The following is a 10503-nucleotide window of genomic DNA, read 5'->3' on the forward strand; positions in this document are numbered from 1 at the left end:
TGCCTGCTTTTCCCAAGACTGCACACGTTGTGCAGGGGCGAAAAAGATTTCTCTGCAGAAATTGAAGATACAGGGGGGCGACGACGTCAATCTAGCAGTCTGGGAAAATGGAGACCTCATAACGAAGATGCTAAAAGCACCACAATTTCTTAAGGAAGTCAGGAAATGCACCGCTGTTTACATCAAGCACGAACACATACGCAACGTCCAGAGGAACGCCATCTGGAACGAAAAACATCTTGTCGAACGACGTCATGTCGTGTTGCACTTTGATTTTGCCGAAAACTGGTCAGTGAATCTATCAAGCGAGGTCCAGGGACGGTACTGGAAAACAGATCATATTTCTTTATTCACTTGAGTGGCAACAACACCTGTGTCGACAACGAGCTTCGCAACAGTGAGCGACGACATGTCCCATGACACGGCGCACGCACTTCTAGCTCTGGACAGGATAGTTGAGGCCCTGGAAGAAATTCTACCTGTGTTCACGCATCTCATCTCTATCTCAGACGGTGCAGCTGCGCACTTCAAGAATAGGTATCAGCTGTACGAGATGACGAAGAACGGGCTGCTAGTGAGATGGTTGTATTCTGCTAGTGGTCACGGCAAAAATGCTTGCGATGGTGTTGGCGGTTCTTTCAAACATACGGCAAGCTTACACAACCTGCGGTGTACAGTTGCTGCAGGGTAGTTTCATTTTAAATCGAACAACGTGTGAAAGTCGTATTTTTTAATTCGCCCAGAAAAAATATATGGTAGAGGACAGTTCAAACGACGCAAATCGCGGCACATGCGACGCTGGTGCGTGGAGTAGTTTCCGCGTAGGAGAGGGGGAAAGTCGGTGGCTGCTTGGGCGCGCTTTCTTCTGGACCGACTTTGACGGGATCTAGCACCGCTGACTTTATGTCTAGGAACTGGAGATTTTTGTGATTATAGGCTGCACCATAGACACTGTCGACAGCCACCCACAGAACTCTGAGAGCCACATATTTTCTGTTCAAAAATGCCAAACTTGGCGTAAACGTTGAAAAAGGCCAAATTTTGTTACCAATTTTCTTCATGACGGAACGTCTGAGAACATCGAGCTTAGTGCCATTCGATAGGACGTTGAAAGAGCTTTCGTGCTGTTAGAAATCATTTTTCTCAGCCCAGTTGTTTCTGTGTTATTAACTTGAGAATCACACATGGTAGGCGAAAATTGCCAATGTTGCATCTCAATTTTCTCAAAAATGCCATCTTCGATTTCCTTGATTATTTTTCAAAAGGTGGCGTCATGTCTCTACTTTAGACGTCAAGTGAGACAATCTTTTATTTTGGCCTGAGAGACGCGCAGCGATTTTTTTTTGTCAGGCAGAGTGCACGAGGCTGCGGCCTTGCGCGCCCCACCCACGAGCACGCGACCTTCAACCTCTCCTTTGCTACATGTGTCCCGTAGACGGAGAAATCGTGCCCTCCAGCAGCATTTTCGTCACCAAGCATACATACAGATAACCTCCTGAGTTACGCTTTCACATTACACGCATGCTTCAGTATGGTTCACAAGACCTAGCTTGTTTTATTAATTTTCATCACTGCCCAGCTCGGACTGCATGCGCTACTTTATCTGTGTGTTTCCCTAAGCCCCGACTTTTCATGTAATATAGGAAGCTTCCTTTGCATGTACTAAAACCCATTCTCATTCCCCCTTTTTTAGACGTGCCCAGCACGTGCCCTCCAGCAGCATTTTCGTCACCAAGCATACATACAGGTAACCTCCTGAGTTACGCTTTCACATTACACGCATGCTTCAGTATGGTTCACAAGACCTAGCTTGTTTTATTAATTTTCATCACTGCCCAGCTCGGACTGCATGCGCTACTTTATCTGTGTGTTTCCCTAAGCCCCGACTTTTCATGTAATATAGGAAGCTTCCTTTGCATGTACTAAAACCCATTCTCATTCCCCCTTTTTTAGACGTGCCCAGCACGTGCCCTCCAGCAGCATTTTCGTCACCAAGCATACATACAGGTAACCTCCTGAGTTACGCTTTCACATTACACGCATGCTTCAGTATGGTTCACAAGACCTAGCTTGTTTTATTAATTTTCATCACTGCCCAGCTCGGACTGCATGCGCTACTTTATCTGTGTGTTTCCCTAAGCCCCGACTTTTCATGTAATATAGGAAGCTTCCTTTGCATGTACTAAAACCCATTCTCATTCCCCCTTTTTTAGAGGTGCCCAGCACGTGCCCTCCAGCAGCATTTTCGTCACCAAGCATACATACAGGTAACCTCCTGAGTTACGCTTTCACATTACACGCATGCTTCAGTATGGTTCACAAGACCTAGCTTGTTTTATTAATTTTCATCACTGCCCAGCTCGGACTGCATGCGCTACTTTATCTGTGTGTTTCCCTAAGCCCCGACTTTTCATGTAATATAGGAAGCTTCCTTTGCATGTACTAAAACCCATTCTCATTCCCCCTTTTTTAGAGGTGCCCAGCACGTGCCCTCCAGCAGCATTTTCGTCACCAAGCATACATACAGGTAACCTCCTGAGTTACGCTTTCACATTACACGCATGCTTCAGTATGGTTCACAAGACCTAGCTTGTTTTATTAATTTTCATCACTGCCCAGCTCGGACTGCATGCGCTACTTTATCTGTGTGTTTCCCTAAGCCCCGACTTTTCATGTAATATAGGAAGCTTCCTTTGCATGTACTAAAACCCATTCTCATTCCCCCTTTTTTAGAGGTGCCCAGCACGTGCCCTCCAGCAGCATTTTCGTCACCAAGCATACATACAGGTAACCTCCTGAGTTACGCTTTCACATTACACGCATGCTTCAGTATGGTTCACAAGACCTAGCTTGTTTTATTAATTTTCATCACTGCCCAGCTCGGACTGCAAGCGCTACTTTATCTGTGTGTTTCCCTAAGCCCCGACTTTTCATGTAATATAGGAAGCTTCCTTTGCATGTACTAAAACCCATTCTCATTCCCCCTTTTTTAGAGGTGCCCAGCACGTGCCCTCCAGCAGCATTTTCGTCACCAAGCATACATACAGGTAACCTCCTGAGTTACGCTTTCACATTACACGCATGCTTAAGTATGGTTCACAAGACCTAGCTTGTTTTATTAATTTTCATCACTGCCCAGCTCGGACTGCATGCGCTACTTTATCTGTGTGTTTCCCTAAGCCCCGACTTTTCATGTAATATAGGAAGCTTCCTTTGCATGTACTAAAACCCATTCTCATTCCCCCTTTTTTAGAGGTGCCCAGCACGTGCCCTCCAGCAGCATTTTCGTCACCAAGCATACATACAGGTAACCTCCTGAGTTACGCTTTCACATTACACGCATGCTTAAGTATGGTTCACAAGACCTAGCTTGTTTTATTAATTTTCATCACTGCCCAGCTCGGACTGCATGCGCTACTTTATCTGTGTGTTTCCCTAAGCCCCGACTTTTCATGTAATATAGGAAGCTTCCTTTGCATGTACTAAAACCCATTCTCATTCCCCCTTTTTTAGAGGTGCCCAGCACGTGCCCTCCAGCAGCATTTTCGTCACCAAGCATACATACAGGTAACCTCCTGAGTTACGCTTTCACATTACACGCATGCTTCAGTATGGTTCACAAGACCTAGCTTGTTTTATTAATTTTCATCACTGCCCAGCTCGGACTGCATGCGCTACTTTATCTGTGTGTTTCCCTAAGCCCCGACTTTTCATGTAATATAGGAAGCTTCCTTTGCATGTACTAAAACCCATTCTCATTCCCCCTTTTTTAGAGGTGCCCAGCACGTGCCCTCCAGCAGCATTTTCGTCACCAAGCATACATACAGGTAACCTCCTGAGTTACGCTTTCACATTACACGCATGCTTCAGTATGGTTCACAAGACCTAGCTTGTTTTATTAATTTTCATCACTGCCCAGCTCGGACTGCATGCGCTACTTTATCTGTGTGTTTCCCTAAGCCCCGACTTTTCATGTAATATAGGAAGCTTCCTTTGCATGTACTAAAACCCATTCTCATTCCCCCTTTTTTAGAGGTGCCCAGCACGTGCCCTCCAGCAGCATTTTCGTCACCAAGCATACATACAGGTAACCTCCTGAGTTACGCTTTCACATTACACGCATGCTTCAGTATGGTTCACAAGACCTAGCTTGTTTTATTAATTTTCATCACTGCCCAGCTCGGACTGCATGCGCTACTTTATCTGTGTGTTTCCCTAAGCCCCGACTTTTCATGTAATATAGGAAGCTTCCTTTGCATGTACTAAAACCCATTCTCATTCCCCCTTTTTAGAGGTGCCCAGCACGTGCCCTCCAGCAGCATTTTCGTCACCAAGCATACATACAGGTAACCTCCTGAGTTACGCTTTCACATTACACGCATGCTTCAGTATGGTTCACAAGACCTAGCTTGTTTTATTAATTTTCATCACTGCCCAGCTCGGACTGCATGCGCTACTTTATCTGTGTGTTTCCCTAAGCCCCGACTTTTCATGTAATATAGGAAGCTTCCTTTGCATGTACTAAAACCCATTCTCATTCCCCCTTTTTTAGAGGTGCCCAGCACGTGCCCTCCAGCAGCATTTTCGTCACCAAGCATACATACAGGTAACCTCCTGAGTTACGCTTTCACATTACACGCATGCTTAAGTATGGTTCACAAGACCTAGCTTGTTTTATTAATTTTCATCACTGCCCAGCTCGGACTGCATGCGCTACTTTATCTGTGTGTTTCCCTAAGCCCCGACTTTTCATGTAATATAGGAAGCTTCCTTTGCATGTACTAAAACCCATTCTCATTCCCCCTTTTTTAGAGGTGCCCAGCACGTGCCCTCCAGCAGCATTTTCGTCACCAAGCATACATACAGGTAACCTCCTGAGTTACGCTTTCACATTACACGCATGCTTCAGTATGGTTCACAAGACCTAGCTTGTTTTATTAATTTTCATCACTGCCCAGCTCGGACTGCATGCGCTACTTTATCTGTGTGTTTCCCTAAGCCCCGACTTTTCATGTAATATAGGAAGCTTCCTTTGCATGTACTAAAACCCATTCTCATTCCCCCTTTTTTAGAGGTGCCCAGCACGTGCCCTCCAGCAGCATTTTCGTCACCAAGCATACATACAGGTAACCTCCTGAGTTACGCTTTCACATTACACGCATGCTTAAGTATGGTTCACAAGACCTAGCTTGTTTTATTAATTTTCATCACTGCCCAGCTCGGACTGCATGCGCTACTTTATCTGTGTGTTTCCCTAAGCCCCGACTTTTCATGTAATATAGGAAGCTTCCTTTGCATGTACTAAAACCCATTCTCATTCCCCCTTTTTTAGAGGTGCCCAGCACGTGCCCTCCAGCAGCATTTTCGTCACCAAGCATACATACAGGTAACCTTCTGAGTTACGCTTTCACATTACACGCATGCTTAAGTATGGTTCACAAGACCTAGCTTGTTTTATTAATTTTCATCACTGCCCAGCTCGGACTGCATGCGCTACTTTATCTGTGTGTTTCCCTAAGCCCCGACTTTTCATGTAATATAGGAAGCTTCCTTTGCATGTACTAAAACCCATTCTCATTCCCCCTTTTTTAGAGGTGCCCAGCACGTGCCCTCCAGCAGCATTTTCGTCACCAAGCATACATACAGGTAACCTTCTGAGTTACGCTTTCACATTACACGCATGCTTAAGTATGGTTCACAAGACCTAGCTTGTTTTATTAATTTTCATCACTGCCCAGCTCGGACTGCATGCGCTACTTTATCTGTGTGTTTCCCTAAGCCCCGACTTTTCATGTAATATAGGAAGCTTCCTTTGCATGTACTAAAACCCATTCTCATTCCCACTTTTTTAGAGGTGCCCAGCACGTGCCCTCCAGCAGCATTTTCGTCACCAAGCATACATACAGGTAACCTCCTGAGTTACGCTTTCACATTACACGCATGCTTCAGTATGGTTCACAAGGCCTAGCTTGTTTTATTAATTTTCATCACTGCCCAGCTCGGACTGCATGCGCTACTTTATCTGTGTGTTTCCCTAAGCCCCGACTTTTCATGTAATATAGGAAGCTTCCTTTGCATGTACTAAAACCCATTCTCATTCCGCCTTTTTTAGAGGTGCCCAGCACGTGCCCTCCAGCGGCATTTTCGTCACCAAGCATACATACAGGTAAGCTCCTGAGTCATGCTTCTTCTTATATTCATTATTACTGATCTTTGAGTTGTTTCTCTGTCAGAGGCCGCATTTAACGGGCTGTCTACCCCAGCTGCTGAGGACAAGGTACGTAGCCTTTCATCATGTCCCTCATGTCTTCATATGACAATGTGAGAGAGAACTGGTGCTGTGAGTCATGATGAAGGCCCCCGGGTTTTCCGCGACCATTCGTGGAAATTGGGGGGTCTGCCAAGGAATTGGGGGTTCGACACGGAATTTCGTGGAATTGTGCAATTTTCGAAAATTTCCGTGAGAAATTGACTGAGTTTCGTCGGCTTTAGATAACTTCCACCCATGCATGAACATTATAGCTTTCTATTCATTCAACTAAAGCAGAACTGGACGCGGTCATTCTGAACTGGTTGAATTTTTCGAACATTCTTCGAATACACTCGCGATTTTTGCACCCCTAAAGCGGGCTTCACCCCGCACACGAAAGCATTGTGGGAAGGAAATTCCGTGTTGAACTCCTGATTCCGCGGCAGACCCATAATTCCGCAAATTTTCGCAGAGAACCCGGGGCCATTACTCATGGTGATCAGCTTGTAGTGTGCTGTATACGTTGCAGAAACAGTGTGGGAGAATGTTACGCTTCCAGTTACATGGTTTCCAGGGAGCACTTGGAAATTCATAAGTGCAAGGCGACTTGTTCCACAGCAATCTACTGTAAGATGTGAGGATGTCAAATAGCATTTTTTGAACAGTACTGTGAACTGAATAACTCAACCCCCCAAACCATTCACCAGTTTGAGTTATGTAGTAATTTGAGTTATGTAATGCATTTACAACAGAGTAGATATACCAGGGAAATCATGATGTGTTTGAGTTAAGCATAAATATCAACTTATTCGATTTTTACTGAAAGGAAGTTCACTGTAGTTGTCAGACAGCAATAATCAGCGTGCAAAAATCACACATTCATCATGTATCTACATGTCTCTTACATTGCTACGGGAACAATGTAATTGACGTGGGTTCTGTTGTCAATTCCAGATCCACCTAGGGAACAACCTTTGGATACCTGTTGACAAATTCAAATATATCCAGCGTGGGACCACAGACATGAAGCTTGTAAAAGATATGGCCCGTCACTTCTGGACAGTCGACGAGTTGTCGTCGAGAAGCATGACAGGCCAGCCCTGCAGGAGGCCAAGGGTTACGGGAGTTGCTAAACAGCAACCTACGCCTCAAAAAGTGGAGGCTATAACAAGTAAGTCTCTGCGTTTGGTATTCAACAAAGGCAAGCTGCCTCCAATTCAGCACCCGGTAGTACCATTTTCCTCGAAGTTCTGTACACGATTCTTCTGTACACGATCTTCGGCCTCTCACAAACGGGCATCCATGGAAATTTCCGGTAATATTCGAAAAATATTCGGAAAAATTGCAGCGATTGCAGCCATTTGTGAATACCATTCGAATAGCACAACCTATTCTAATTGTATATCAAATATTCGCACACCTCTACAAATTTGTCCACGGCAGTGAACTCTTGTTAATTCAGTGGCATTCATACGGTATCTCAATTGAACTGAGTTCTAAGGCTCCATCTGACCTCATACGGCATGCAGGTGCATTCAGTAACCGGAAGTGGCACTACAGTATCATTGGTGCATCAACCCACTTGACATTACCTTTCCCCTGCTGTGGCTTTCCTTGTGCCCTCAGCAACTGCATTTTCCTTTACACCTCTTTGCAACCATCACTGAACACAGTAGCACATTTCCTTGTTTATCTTAATTTTATGCTCGTTTCATTGCTGTGCCTTTCTCACCCAATTTGGATTACTTTTGTTGCCGTCTCCCTTAAACGGTTTCCATTTTTGGCGTTTTTCACTATATATACAATGTAATGATGTCATGCTTTATGGTGCTGGTAAGCGCTAAAACTGGGTCAAGTGCAAAGCCAGGATGTGGACAGATGAGACAAAGTATGCATACATTTTACAATATTCTTAGTAGAACCTTTGTTAACAAGTTTCTTGTTCTGTTTTCTCACACCTGTAGTGTTGCTGGAGTGAAATAGAAATAGTGAATTAGAAATTTGGAAATGGAAGTGTGGTGATGCCAGCATTTGTAAGGAACTATGAGGAATGCAGTTGTTATTATTCTCCTTCGGTCTTCACTCACTCTTTGGGCATTCTGATAATTCACACAGTGTATACAGTGTATACAATACAGTGTATTGTGTGCTACATTATACGCTGCTGATATGCTGCCCAGTGTTACTGGATTTTTCAGGAGGGATATCCCTCCAGCTGTAAGATGCATATGCATCTTACGATCCAGCTCCCATCCCCATGTAATGTCCTCCGGACCCTTGGGGTTCTTGAAATAAATAAATAAATAAATATTACCCTACGTGCTGTGATAGGCCGCTGCTACAATGTTGCTAACGCCGAGGAACGCAGCAATGCCGACGCCCTTTCACGCCTACCTCTACCGAGGTCACAGGAGAGCAGTTCGTCTGAAGAAGATGAAGGTGAACTAGCACGGCGTCATTCAGCAACAGCTGGATCCCCTAACTATTCCTCAACTGCAAGCAAGAGAAGACCCCACTGACGAGGGTCCTCACTTTTGTCGACACGCCTTGGCCAACCAATATGAAAGAGGATAAAGACGTGGCGCTGTGCGCACTGGTCCGCGATGAGCTCTCCTCTGTGGAAGGATTACTCATGAGAGTAGACAAGATTGTACCGCCAACATCCTTACGGAAGCACGTAATAGAACTGAGTCACGAGTCTCCCCCTGGCATGGCCCGTACCAACCCTATTGAAAAAAAAAAAAAACAGTATAGTGGACAGACTGGAAACCAGTATCGAGCTTTACACCGGATTATTGACCCAGTTTGGATACTGGTCTTACTAGATAACCCAGTGTGGGCACTTGTGTTACTGGACAGTCGAGTATGGGCACTAGCCGTACTGGACAGTCCAGTGTTTTCACTGGTCTTACTGAAATGTACAGTGTGGACTTTGGTTTACCTGGAGAGTCCAGTGTGGTCACATAGGTGTGCGCCAATCGGCTTTTTCATGTCCGGTTCTACATGCAAGTGTCGTAGCCTGAGAGGCAAATAAGCAGTGCGGTCTGACCTTAATCTGCATGCATGGTGGTATGGACTCTGAAATGCGGAAGAACTCACTCACTCTGCCCAGATTTGTTTTCTTTATTATGTCACTTTTGTGTTTTTATTTTGTTGCGTTTGCGCTGTTGCCCGGCGTTGCTTGCCGGGCAACAAATCCAAAACGAAATATGCAAGGATTCGATGACTAGTTTTGCCTTTGCTTCTTTGGGAAGGTCACTGAAAAGCTCAATGTAAAGTGGCATGCCATCTGAAAATAAAAGGTTGGAGATATTCAGTACATGCTGTGTTATATCAAGCAGACCCCTCAATTTGCTCAGAGAAACAAAATGCAAATTGACTGAGGCTGAAATCTGAACGTTTACTCAATGATAGAAAATAACTGCAGCATGATCTTACTTAGGTAATGGCCTCGAGCTTCTCTGGTGTTGTCCGTGGCGAGTCTGTGACGAGCATGAATGCCTCCCCTCTGGCACGACTGCGCTGAAATGCAACTTGTCGCCGTTTCATGTTGTGTCCAGAAATGCTGCATCAAATCGTTGACTGCACTTGTTCATTGTGCCCGCTGTACGCACATGTCGTTCACAGGAACTGAACTGTCATTCCCAAGGTGAATCTCGAATTTATATGCACAGTCAGTATCAAACGAAAATATGGTATTCATAATCGTTTGTTGCTATTGAATAGATTGCATAAAATACCCATAGACTCGGAGAACAGGCTGATATGGCACCAGATTTCAATGCCTAAAATTTGCCGATTGAATACCGTACACGGCCTACTTCATCCAAGATACAAACAAACAATGATTGTGTTTTGTTTATATCCCATATTGCATTGTATGTTTGTTGCCCGCCACTCAGACATTTTGGCTGCGAATGTTGGAGTCCGGACAAACACGGGAAATGAAGGCTCCACGATGGACGCTCTGAGCAAAGTTCCCAGTGTACGTCGTCTCTTTTACCTTCAGAAACTGAATGTGGACCGAGAGATAGTGATACGGTACGTTGCACTGATCTGTGCTCCTTTCTTGGTGAGGGCAGGACGGCAGGCACGGGCACTTCACATGACATTTTAGGTTCAAAATTAAGTTTTGGAATCCGCAGAACAATACAAAATGCAAAAAAAAAGACTGATATGTGACAGATTATTAATCAGTGGAGGTAAATATAAATTGCACATGAGACAAAAACACCTACAGCGAATTATCTTGG

General features: G+C 44.8%; 1 long non-coding RNA gene across 1 annotated transcript; it reads left to right on the forward strand.

Annotated features, from left to right (window-relative positions):
- The first annotated feature begins 5857 nt into the window (after positions 1 to 5857).
- Positions 5858 to 7461, forward strand: LOC135376925 (uncharacterized). The gene is made up of 3 exons (XR_010417911.1): positions 5858 to 5906; positions 6234 to 6277; positions 7205 to 7461. It is a non-coding gene; the product is annotated as an uncharacterized LOC135376925 (long non-coding RNA).
- The last annotated feature ends 3042 nt before the right edge of the window (positions 7462 to 10503 follow it).

Source organism: Ornithodoros turicata, unplaced genomic scaffold (genome assembly GCF_037126465.1).
Source record: "Ornithodoros turicata isolate Travis unplaced genomic scaffold, ASM3712646v1 ctg00001383.1, whole genome shotgun sequence".
NCBI classification, from domain to species: domain Eukaryota; kingdom Metazoa; phylum Arthropoda; class Arachnida; order Ixodida; family Argasidae; genus Ornithodoros; species Ornithodoros turicata.